This window comes from Mus caroli, unplaced genomic scaffold (genome assembly GCF_978045245.1).
Source record: "Mus caroli unplaced genomic scaffold, Mus_caroli_1 scaffold_5, whole genome shotgun sequence".
Classification (NCBI taxonomy): Eukaryota; Metazoa; Chordata; class Mammalia; order Rodentia; family Muridae; genus Mus; species Mus caroli.
This window is the reverse complement of record NW_028227260.1, coordinates 55,053,771-55,066,336: the sequence shown is the minus strand read 5'-3', so window position 1 is coordinate 55,066,336 and position 12,566 is coordinate 55,053,771. Positions and strand designations below refer to the sequence as shown.

General features: G+C 39.5%; 1 pseudogene; it reads right to left on the bottom strand.

Annotated features, from left to right (window-relative positions):
- Positions 1 to 1,131: 1,131 nt before the first annotated feature.
- LOC115030207 (small nucleolar RNA SNORA17) lies at positions 1,132 to 1,255 on the bottom strand (annotated as a pseudogene).
- Positions 1,256 to 12,566: the final 11,311 nt, after the last annotated feature.

The window sequence follows — 12,566 nt, the reverse complement described above, 5'->3', positions numbered from 1 at the left end:
GGGAAAAAGGAAGGGCATTTCACTTTCCCAGATGCCTCCACATAGCAGACAAGAGGCAGGGCTGACTCTCCCATGCTCTTGCTTTAAGGGCTGGGTCACCCAAAACCACATCCAGGGCTATCTCGACTATGCTGTCCTGGTGAGGTATAGGGCCCAATTTTCTGAGTGTTGTAGCTGGTAAAGGACAGGGGCATCTCTCCTGCTCCCATGACCCCAGATCCAGCTTTCCTGCTTGACACAGGTGGTTAGGGGCTATGCGGTGGAGAGCACTCTACCTTTTTAACCCCACTATAGGTGAAACAAGTAGTAGGACCAGGTTTCCAGGGGTTATAATATTGGCAGGGTGTAATTCACCTGTAACATGAAGTGCCACTCTACAGAGTACTGCAGCTATCTAGGAATGGGGTCAGTTCTCCTGCTTTCATGCCTCCAGGTCTAGCTCTCTTACAAAGCCCAGGTGAGGGGTGAGGCCATTTCTGCACAGCTAGCTATGCCCATGGGTAAGTCTACACCAGAGACATCAGCCTGGCCTTTGGTGCCAACAAACCCCTGGTGCTTCAGGGCCACATACCGAGATGTGACCCCCTATAGCAGCATCAGCCAGGACTCCACCATGTTCATGGGTAGCATCATCAACTACTCACATCAGGCTGTTCCTCACTACCTTTGAGTCTCCAGTTCTGTCTCTCTTCATTGTACCCACGTCCTAACTCTTTTCTCCTTCATTTTTCTACCACTTACTTGTTCCTCTTAGAGGCCCTCAGAACCTCTGAGTTTCTGAGGTCATCTCAGGAGTGGTCTCAGGAATACCACACCTTGCTCAGGTCATCTTGGCATGGTCTCTCCGCCTTCCCATGCCCAGTCACGGAGCCCCCTGGTAGTTGTCTCAGGTTATCTCCCTGTCCAGGCTAGAGCTTGTCTAGTTGTCATATCAGACTTATTGCTCACTGGACCCACCCAAATGGCCCCATGTTAGAGTCATTTGTCTTGTGCTCCCTTCTGCCGAAGGCCTTTAGTCCGCACAATTCTAGTCTCTTGCTTGTTCCTGGTCCTGGGAGCTGTTCTAGCATATGTGTCACTGAATTGCTAGTCCAGGCCAGGCTTGTTTTTGTTTGTTTGTTTGTTTCAGGAAATTATAGGTTGCTAATCACTCAGATGTTCATAGATCAGGACACTAAGTTAGACATAACCTCTCCCTTCTCTGGCACCTACTGAATTGACACACCTGACACACCTGGAATACTTCTAGAACATTTAATTTTCATTAAGATAGAAGCCTTTGGTGAGAGGTGAAATCCTTAAAATTTGGAATAGTGCCTGTCGGGCTTTATTATTTGTTTGTTTTTCTGAGAAAGAATCTTGACATGGCAATTTCCAAAGATAAAAAACTGATACTTTTTCTTCTTGGATTTAAAGTTATTTGATATATACTCTGTCCTTAAGGAGCATAATTTAGTTTATATGCTGATTAACATTAAGAGGCAGTGATTTCTTTTTACTTTGTATTTCATACAAAAAAAATATAAAGTAAAAAGAGGTTTGTATTTTGCACAGTTCTTAATATAAATACAATAATTTCTTAGCTTGTATTCTCTCTGAAGTATAGCCTGAGGCAAAAATTTATCTGTAGTACATATAGGAAATGGAATTTTGTGGAACTGAACTTTCAAGCCACATAAACATGTGAAATAAACTTACAACTATATTACTGAGTGAAAGAATATAGTTGAAGAATCTATGAGTTTAACCATATGTATGCTTTCTAGGAAAAGGAAAATTGGAGAAATAGTAAAAGGATCAATAGCTATTCAGGTTCAATAGAAAATGAAGGGTAAATAAACAGAACCCCAAATATTTGTAAGGTAATGAAATTATTTTGTTGATATTTTATGATATATTAATCATTTGATTAATGTCATTTTATATTTATTCAATTCCACACAGTGAGAGATACATATAACAAGAGGTGATGATATGTAAGAACAAGAATTACACAGCATTTGTCCTTTCTGTTCAATTTTGCTTTGAATATTAAACTATTTAAAAAAATAATAAAATAGTAAAAGTAATAAAAATAATAAAGATGCTTAAATGCAAGCAAAAGGAAACATGTTCTATGTCTTTTTTAAGTGCTGTCTTCTTAGGAACAAGAAATGTGGACTGGAGAAATGGCTCAGTGGTTAAGAGCACTTACTGCTCTTGCAGAGGTCCTGAATTCAATTCCCAGCAAACAGATGGTGGCTCACAAATATCTGTAATGTGATCAGATGCCCTTTAATGGTGTGGCTGAAGATAGGGACAATGCACTCATTATTGGGTACTCTTATAGATGAATAGGAGGATTGCGTGCTCCAAAGGGGGTAGAAACTTCACAGGAAGACCAACAGAGTTAACTGACCTAGATCCTTGGGGATCTCAAGTCTGAACTACAAATGAAAGAACAAATAAGTGGGTGGCTTGGGGAGCAGGGTGGGGGGAAGGGTATAGGGGGTCTGGGGGATAGCATTTGAAATGTAAATGAAGAAAATATATAATAAAAACACTAAAAAGAAAAAAAAAGAAAAAATATAGAGGCTGGACCTAGGCCTCTCTGCACATATGTATTAGATGTGCAATTTGATCTTCATGTGGTTCCCAAACAACTGGAGCAAAGATTATCCCCCCCCCCAAAAAAACTGTTGCCTGTTCATGGGATATGTTCTGGTTGAGCTGCCTTGTCAGGTCTCAGTGGAAGAGGAAGTGCCTAGCCTCCCAAAGACTTCAAGGGCTGGGGAAGGGGTCACCTACTCAGAGAAGAAGGAGATTGGGGCATGAGAAAAGTATCATGGAAGGGGGTGACTAGGAAGGGGGGCAGTGTACAGGATGTAAACTGAATACATAAAAAAGTAAATTTAAAATATCAACAGGAATACAATAAGAAATGAAGACTTAATCTAGGAAGAAACTGTACAATTTTACATTTTATTCTCATTGAAAATATTTTATGAGTTATCAAGCTATAAGATAATGAAGTCATGATCACTAATGAGTTGGTGTAAATGGTATATAATAAGAAGATTTTGGAGTAATAATAACAAAGTTACTTCTGTCAATGTATTTCTTCAGCAATTGAAATAATTTTTTAAAGATTTATTTAATTTATATTTATGTGTACCCACATGTATATATGCTTACCTCACGCATTACTGCTATCCATGGAGAGAAGAGAAGAATGTTGTATTTCCTGAAACTAAAGTTGCAATCAGTTGTAGCTAGGAATGGAAACGAGATCCTTGGCAAGAGAAAAAAGTGCTCTTAACTTCTGCACCATCGTTCCAGTTCCTTAATGATGTTTTAAAATATTTCCCTGGCACTGCTAATTGCTATTATTTTAAATATTATTCTTCTATTAAATGAATTACAAACTGTACTAGGGAAAATGAGCATATATATTGGCTCTCTGGACATTCATGATGGTGGTTGAGAAGATATTTAAAAAAGGGAAACAAAGCCCTACTTCCTTCTACTCCGTTCTCCTTAGAAAATCATTTGTATAATGAGGCCTCCAGTTAATCTCTACATATTTCCATATTTCATTCAACTTTCAAGGAAATTAAGCAAATAATCATTCATAACTAAGTGGAGCACAACTTGTTCTCTAATTTCTTAACAGAATTTTATCAGCTTCTAGGGTTCGAAAACTGATGATTACTACATTCTATGAATAATAGTGAAAACCTACTAAAATTTACTCTCATGTGGAAACCATGAGCATAATATTCTATTCATTCTGAAAATCATTTCATATTTTTCTAAGAATTTATATTAAAATGATATATGAGAATCGAGGCATGGTGAGGCACACTTGGAATTCCAGCACTATGGGATCAGAGATTAGAGATGTTTTAGTTTACTGCTACATGGGCTACATAGTGAGTTCAAAATTATCCTATGTTTTTTGAACAAACAATATCTATAAAATCATCATCATAATCATCAACAATAACAACAACAACAAAATGCAGACATATGACATGCCTTGGTAAAATTTAGATAGCATTCAGATGAATTTCTTATCCATCAGTTTTTTTATTGTCCATAATGTTTCCTTTACTATTGGTTAATACAAATAGGAAGACCCACCACTTTGGCATTGATAGACCACTACTACATATCAGTGGTCTGTGAATGATGTTTTGCAGATCAATTACAGCATAAAAATATGATAAAATATAGTAAACGCCCAGTATGATAAACACACAATAATAGAAAATGAGATAAATGAGTTAATATGAAGTGAGGTAGCTTCATTATACTAGAAAATAAGTTCTTTTATAAAAAAACATAATATCACGAGTCTTCCAAATAGATGCATAATTAAATAAGTAACTTGTTTTTCACATGGCATATTTTGAATTAACAAACACTGGAAGATACATTATTTATCTGTTTTCCTAATGCCATTTAGGTAAAGTTTGAATTTCTTTTTATTTCTGAATTCTTCAACTTCTCTCTGGTCATTTAGGTGGAGGAAAGCAAATAAAAGTGTACAGAAAAAAAGGAGAACATTTTGGTACTTAAATATAAAAGTGATGGAATAAGAAAAAAAAACAAAACATTCTGAGTGAGCTGTCCCAGATCATATATGTGGTATGTATTTATTTATATGTGGCTATTAGCTGTTACATTAAAGTAAACCCAGGTGCAATCTGTAGAAAAACAGAGGGTAAGTATAGGATAAGGGACTAGAGTGAGTACAGAGAGATCTTGTTAGGAAAGATAAATAGAATGGATAATTGTAGATAGATTGACTAGAAGTATCAAGAAGGAATGGGAGAATGAGTTGAGGGAGGGAACACAGGGAGAGAGAACAAAATAAAGGGTCATTTTCAGGATAGTATGCAAACTTAGTACAGCAAAAAAATTAAATATATGCATACATGAAAGTGATCTAAATGAAACTGCCAAAACGTGACAGTTGCATCTGTCCATCTCTTATAATCAAACAAAGTTTCCAGTGCTGGGCTTAGGTTACATCTAATTGAGTTCTTGGCCAAAGGAATCCCACAGGAATTTCCAAACAAGTCATCCTGCGTACAAGACTTTAGGTTGTTCTCCACAAAATGACAACAGAGCCCTATTGCTGAAGACAATACCTATATAACTCATAGAACATGGAAAGGTTGAGCTGGTGCCCTCATATATCCTTCCCCTCCACATTCTAATGTCTTTTGTATTCTACAAGCAACCCAAAGAGAAACTTAATCTCTAAGCCAGCCACATTTGATCAACGATGGCATCTTGCATCCAAGTATGCTAGAGCAATGGTGGCACAAAGCTGGTGGGAGTAATGAACCAATAACTGATTTGACTTAAGGCCCACTCCATGAGATGGAACCTATTCCTGACCCAGCATGGATAAGCAAGAATCTGAGACTAGGTAACCCAGAGACCTAGAATAAAACTCATTGGCACAGGAGGAAATTTCCTAAACAGAACTCCAATAGTTTAGGCTCTAAGATTAAGAACTGATAAATGTGATATCATGAAACTAGAAAGCTTCTGTAAGGCAAAGGACATAGTCAAGAGGAAAAACTGGTAACCTTCAGATTGGGGAAAAAAAAACCTTCATTAAACCCACATGCAACAGAGGACTAATATATAAAATATATAAAGAACTCAAGAATCTATCCTCCAAAAAACCAAACAATCCAATAAAAAAGTGGGGTATAGAACTAAACAGAGAATTCTCAACAGAGGAATCTCGATTAGCTGAGATATCCCACCACGCCACATGTTCCACTAGGTCCATAGTGGCCTTATTTGTGATAGCCAGAAGCTGAAAATAAGCCAAATGCCCCATGATAGAAGAATGGATAAGGAAAACGTGTCATTTACACAATACTACTTAGTTATTAAGAACGAGGATATCATGACTTTTGCAGGCAAATGGATGGAACTAGAAAATATCCTGAATGAGGTTACTCAGACCCAAAAGGACATGCATGGTATATAGTCACGAATAAGTGGATAGTAGACAAAAATGTACAGAATACCAAGGACACAATCCACAGAAATCAAGAAGGGTAAAGACTTGAAGGGCCCAAGTGAGGATGCCTCAATCTGACTTGTAAGGCCGAAGAAAGAAATCAAGGGGGCAGAGGGGGGGAGGGACCTGGGTGGGAGAGGGTACAGGGAAGGGAAGGGGATAAAATGATCAGTTATTGTGGTTGGGGAAGACAGGACTGAAGCCCTGACAGCCAGCAGAAACAATGGAAACAGGCAACCTCAGGAGGTAGAAGGTGAGGGGACCCTCTAGAATGCACCAGAGACGTGAACAGTGAGAGACTCTCAGGACTGAAAAGGAGGGACCTTGGATAAAATGCTCTACTGTGGGGAGAGGGAACTTGTAGAGTCCATCTCTTTGGAGGGACAGGACATCAAGTCTTGGCGTCCCACAGTCTAAAAGTCTAACCGAGAATTTTTCCTGTCTGAGGGAAGTGTAGAGTCAAAAATGGAGAAGAACATGAGAGAAAGATTGTCCAGTGACAGCCCCAAATTGGGATACAGATCAAGGGGAGGCCCCATGGCCTGACACTGTTACTGATGCTGTGGTGTGCTTGCAGACAGGAGCCTAGCATGGCTGCCCTCTAAGAGGCCCACCAAGCAGCTGAAAGAGTCAGATGCAGATATTTATACCCAACCAATGGACAGAAGCTGTTGACATGTGGTTGAATTTGGGGAAAGCAAAGCTGGAAGAAGCTGAGGAGGAGGGCAAGCCTGTTGGAGAATCAGCAGTCTCAGTTAACCTGGAACCCTGAGATCTCTCAGACACTGGACCACCAACCAGGCAGCATACACCAGCTGATATGAGACCCAGAACACATATGCAGCAGAGAAATTTGAAGTCCCAGGGTGTGGGGAGGTATGGGAGGTGGCGGTGGCAGGTGGGGGGATCCTCTTGGAGACTGGAGGGAGGGTGGTGAGGAGGTATGGGATAGGCAACGAAAGCGGGGGCAGACCTGGAGGGAGATGAATACTGGACTGTAAAATAGGATTAAAGGAAAAAAAATAATACTGGCCCCAAAAACCAAAATGATAAAAAATGACTTCTAATGACATTCTGATATACTCAGTGCCTTCTTTATCCATCATCAGAGAAGTTTCCTCCTGCAGCAGATAGGAACATATATAGAGACCCACAGACAGACATTGTACAGAGAGTACATGGCCTCGTGACACACAACCCTAAATGCGATATCTCCTCAATGTTCAGGAAACCCCTTGGAAGAGGAGACAGAAATAGTTTAGAGCCAGAGTGAATGCAGAACATCAAAACAACAAGGCCCTCTAAATCAACATTTGCACACCTGCTAGAAATTCACAAGAAACTGAATTGGTATGCATAGGGCTTATATGAGTTTGTGCCTGGTCTTTTCCATGCATATTGTGGCTTCCAGTTTAATGTTTTAAAGGGATTCTTGAGAGTGGATCTCTAATTCTTGTGCCTCCTCTTGGGCTCTTTTTCTCCTGTTGGTTTATCTTCTCCACCTTCTTTGATGTGATAGTTTTTGTTTTATTTTATTATATTTTGTTATATTTTATTACTATCTCTTAGAATCCTGTTCTTTTCCAACACACACACACACACCCTTTAAATCACCTAAAATTATTATTCTAAAAGAAAAAAAAATAATTGTAAATAACTAAAGGACAATTAAACCTTGGTTCTGCTGGGTAATGCAAATCTTTTATATTTTTGTTTCAGTTAACTGCCTCATTAATGATTTATAGATGTATATATAGCTGTGGGAAAAAGCATTATCTAATGCACTCAGAGAATAATTACATATGAAAGAACTATGTGGCTCAAGGGAAAAATCTCTGAAATTACTTACTGCCTTAACTTCAACCATATTAAATTGTAAAACATTTAGAAATAGACTCATCACATTTTGAGCTCATAATGCTGCCAACTTTTAGAAGAAAACTTTATATTCTCAGTCATATTCTTGCATATATATCCAGAGTGCAACATTCAGAAACATCCTGGCTCATCAAACTTGTAAAGAAACAGATTTTTTTAAAAAAATTTAGAACCTAAATCATAAAATCATTCTTCTTCATGTCTGTTTTTCATGTGTGAAGAGAAATATTTGCACAGTAAGATAACATAAGCAAAATGTACATTTATTATCATTATTGATATTGTATTAGAACATGAACAATTTTATACTTAATACCAGTTTTTACAAGTTACATATTTCACTAGCTCCATAAACTATTATTACAACATCATGATTTATTTTCCTCCAGAAATATTTTCAACTCTGCATTGATGTTATTTTTTTCTAATTCTTTATCCATTTTTCCTTATTCTTTTCCACTACATGATGACTGATTCTCCTTCTCTCACCAACCATTAATTGCCTGTAGTTCTTTATCTAGTGGGAAAGATCTGTGAGATTTTCCTTATCAATATTGTCATGTAAACTGGATATTGTTTTGCCAGTCTTGTTATGTCATTGAAATTTCATGACTTTAACTCCCCTGTTGTAATTATTTGAATCAAAATGTCCCACATGGTCTCATAATAATTGGTCCTCAGTTGATAGAACTGTTGAAGAGCATTATCACTCCATATAGTAAAATAAATATGTTTCCTCTTACATGGGTATTGGGATTGAACACTGGTTGCTTTTGCAGTAGACTTTGGTACAATTCCAGTGTATTTAACCACTCAGCGATCCCTCTAGTCCCTCAAATATTTTCTTGATATTAGTCATTATGACTGGAATAAGAAATCTCAAAGTAATTTTAATTTATATACCCCTAATTGATAAGGATGTTTGACACTTTTGAGATGTTTCTTAGTTATTTTTATTTCTTCATTTGAGAATTCTGTTCAGATCTGTACACTAGTTATTAATTGGGACATTTATTTTCCTGATTCTTCGATTTTTTTTTTTTAGTTCTTTGTATATTCTGATTATTAATCCTCAACCAGATGTACATCTAGAAAAAATTTCTGTCATACTCTGTGAGCTTCCTCTTCACGTCATTGATTTTGACATTATTAAGAAGAGGGACCTTTCCTTCCTGTTTGCGTGAGCTCCGGGCTACCTTGGGCTCAAACTCAGAGGACAGTCCTACAGTCTCCAGAGGACTCTCCACGCTGCAGGCACCCTAGCATGCCCAGGATCTTAGGATCACTGGTAGATGGAACACAGCTTCTGTTTCAAACCAATTGTGACAGGTCTATGCCAGCAACAGGGATGCAGGAAACCCACATGACCAGGGGCTCAGGTACCTTCAGGTAGGAGCCAGCTCCAGGCCGCCTTAAGTGCAAACGCAGTGGATAGTCCCATGTTCCCCAGCGGAATCTCCACACCGCAGGTGCCCTAGCATACCCAGTATCTTAGGATCAGTGGTGAGCCCCATGGTCCCCAGAGGAGACACCACTTCCAGGAGCTGTGCAACACCTAGGATCATAGGATTCCAGGATGCCAGGATACCAGGAGCTTGGTCACATCAGGATCTCAGGGTCTCAGAGGAAACTTGACTGCCAAGAACTCTGACACACCAGAATCTCAGGTTCACAGGATCCTGGAATTACAGGATCACAGAGAAAGCTGGACTCTGAGGAGTCCTGAATCAACTGCAATTACAGGAAGGACAGGCTCCAATCAGATATATTGAGGGCAGCAAGCACTTGAGATAATCAGATGGCAGAAGGTAAGCATAAAAACAGAAGCAACAGAAACCAAGGTTACTTGACATCATCAGAACCAAACTCCCTCCATAGTAAGTCCTGGATACACCATCACATCAGAAAAGGAAGCTATGTATCTAAAGTCACTTCTCATGATGATGATGGAGAACTGATACATCCATTCCAGTAGTGACTCAAGTGACAGTCCTAGAAACCTGGATGCAGTTCTGAGGCAAAAAGTTCATGGAAACTTAGTCTCCTGGAACCATGGCATCCCATATAATGAATGCTCTAAACTTATCCTTGCAAATTGATCTGTGTGCTTTTTTTCAGTATTGTTTTATTATAGGTGCCTCCAGGCAATGACTTGCGAAATACCTAAGCAAAACTTTGCTTCCTGGCCTTCACCAATGCCCTAGGCAGTTATTGAGCCGACCTTGGGCTTGGAATTCAGTAAGAATGTTGCCTATTCAGTGACATTCAGAACTGCCTCTAGTATTGTAAGAGAGATTGTGAAAGAAATCAGGCATTACTATCTACTATATAGAGTTAGAAATCTCAGGGCAAGCTTAGCAAAGTATACTTAGAATCCTCATTACAGTCAGGTATGTCAGATTACATTGCATATTAGAAGAAAGTTGGTGAGTTCTTCTAACAAATGGAGATTCCCTACAATTATTTAAAAGAGAAGCCAAGTTACTCCCATATGCAGGAATTTACAATGACCTAGGAAGAAGGAAGTTTGTGGTCTGAGAAGGAACTAGTGTAAATACTTAGAACTGTAGATACCCGAGTTACACCCATACACAGAAATTTACAATGGCCTAGGGGGAAAGTGGACTATACAATAGACTAGAATTGGAACTATGGCAAAGGCATAAAGCCCTTGACCCTGGCTTCTAAGATTAAGCTGACCTCAAGTGGGGCTTCTTTAGATCCCAGTTGTTAACAATGATTTTATCCCAGTTAGTTCCTGTTAGCTTTTAGTATGCATTTTTTCTGTTTTGTTGTAAAAGTAATTTGCATCAGATAACTTCAGGCCTTAATGTATCACTTAATTTCTTTGTTTCCTGAAATATAAAAGACTGATGCTCACTTTGACAAAAAGACATTCAGATACACAGTCTTTCTGTGTCCGTGTCTGTTTGTCATCTGCTCCAACTCCTTGCTCACCTGTAACCACCAGAACCCGAGTTTCACCTATGGATCGAGGACACAAGTGAGGTCCATCTGCAGCAAAGGACATTAAGAAGGAAATAAAAACTCCCCTAAAGAATACAGGAGAACACAGGTAAACAGCTAGAAGCCCTTAAAGAGGAAACACAGAAATCCCTTAAAGAGTTACAGGAAAACACTACCAAACAGGTGAAAGAATTGAACAAAACCATCCAGAATCTAAAAATGGAAGTAGAAACAATAGAGAAATCACAAAGGGAGACAACTCTGGAGATAGAAATCCTAGGAAAGAAATCAGGAACCATGGATGTGAGCATCAGCAAGAGAATACAAGAGATGGAAGAGAGAATTTCAGGTGCAGATGATTCCATAGAAAACATGGACACAACAATCAAAGAAAATGAAAAATGCAAAAAGATCCCAACTCAAAACATCCAGGAAATCCAGGACACAATGAAAAGACCAAACCTAAGGATAATAAGTATAGATGAGAATGAAAACTTTTAACTTAAAGGGTCATGTTGGTAACTAAAAAGGGGGCCTTGGGGAAGAGGGGGAGGAAAGACCTATACCCCACCAGAGTTCCAACTATTCTCTGGTCAGGTGGATGTGGGAGGGCTGCCATATGCTCCGCTCTCAGCCCCAGGAGGGGCATTCGAGCTTTTGACCCACTCTTCCAGGGTGAACAAGGGGCAGCCCAACCTGGGAGCCCTGGTGTTACTTTCCTAAAGCCCCAGGGTTATAGGAGAGAGGGATGAGGGAAGAGGGGTTCCCAACATCTGCTAGAGTGAGAACAGTGGATCTTGACTGGAGCACAGGAAGGCCTTCCTTTGGGAGATTAGCAATGGCTCATTAGGAGAAAGCATATCCCATCCTCCAAGCACAGTGGGCCTTGATGAGCAGAGACATTTTATAGTTTTAGAGCTTTATTATAGAAAGGCAGGGGGAAAGAGAGAAGGGAGAAAGAGAGAGAGGGGAGGAAAGGCTAGAGAGAAAGAGTAAGAGGGAGAGAGAAGAGGAGAGGGGAGAGGAGAGAAGAGGAGAGGAGAGGAGAGGAGAGGAGAGGAGAGGAGAGGAGAGGAGAGGAGAGGAGAAAGAGAGAAGAGAGAGGAGTGAGAGTGAGGAGTAAGAGAGAGGGGGGGTAAACAGCCCTTTTAAAAGTATGCTGTCTTATATTACTGTTGCTAGGAAACTGGGGAGGAGTTTTGCCTGAATGTCAGAAGCTAAGGGCATTGCCTAAGTGACTTCTAGCCATGCTTCTCTTGTGGGAGCTGTAGGGGATGGTCACTTAGCCAGGAGCCAGAGTTCCAGGACAATGAGGGAACGCATACCATGTCATGTAGGTGAACCATTCTGGGGTTCAGACCTCAGCTCAACTGAGGACCAGCCTGTCTGTGCATAGCCCAATGCCCCACAGGGCCAGTAAATAACTTGAACAAAATAATAGAGGAACACTTCCCTAAAGAGCGAGATACCCATGAACATACAAGAAGCCAACAGAACTCCATATAGTCTGGACCAGAAAAGAAATTCCTCCCAACACATAATAATCAGAACAACAAATGCACTAAAAAAATATAGATTATTAAAAACAGTAAGGGAAAAAGGTCAAGTAACATATAAAGGCAGGCCTATCAGAATTCCACCAGAATTTTCACCAGAGACCATGAAAGCAAGAAGATCCTGGACAGATGTTATA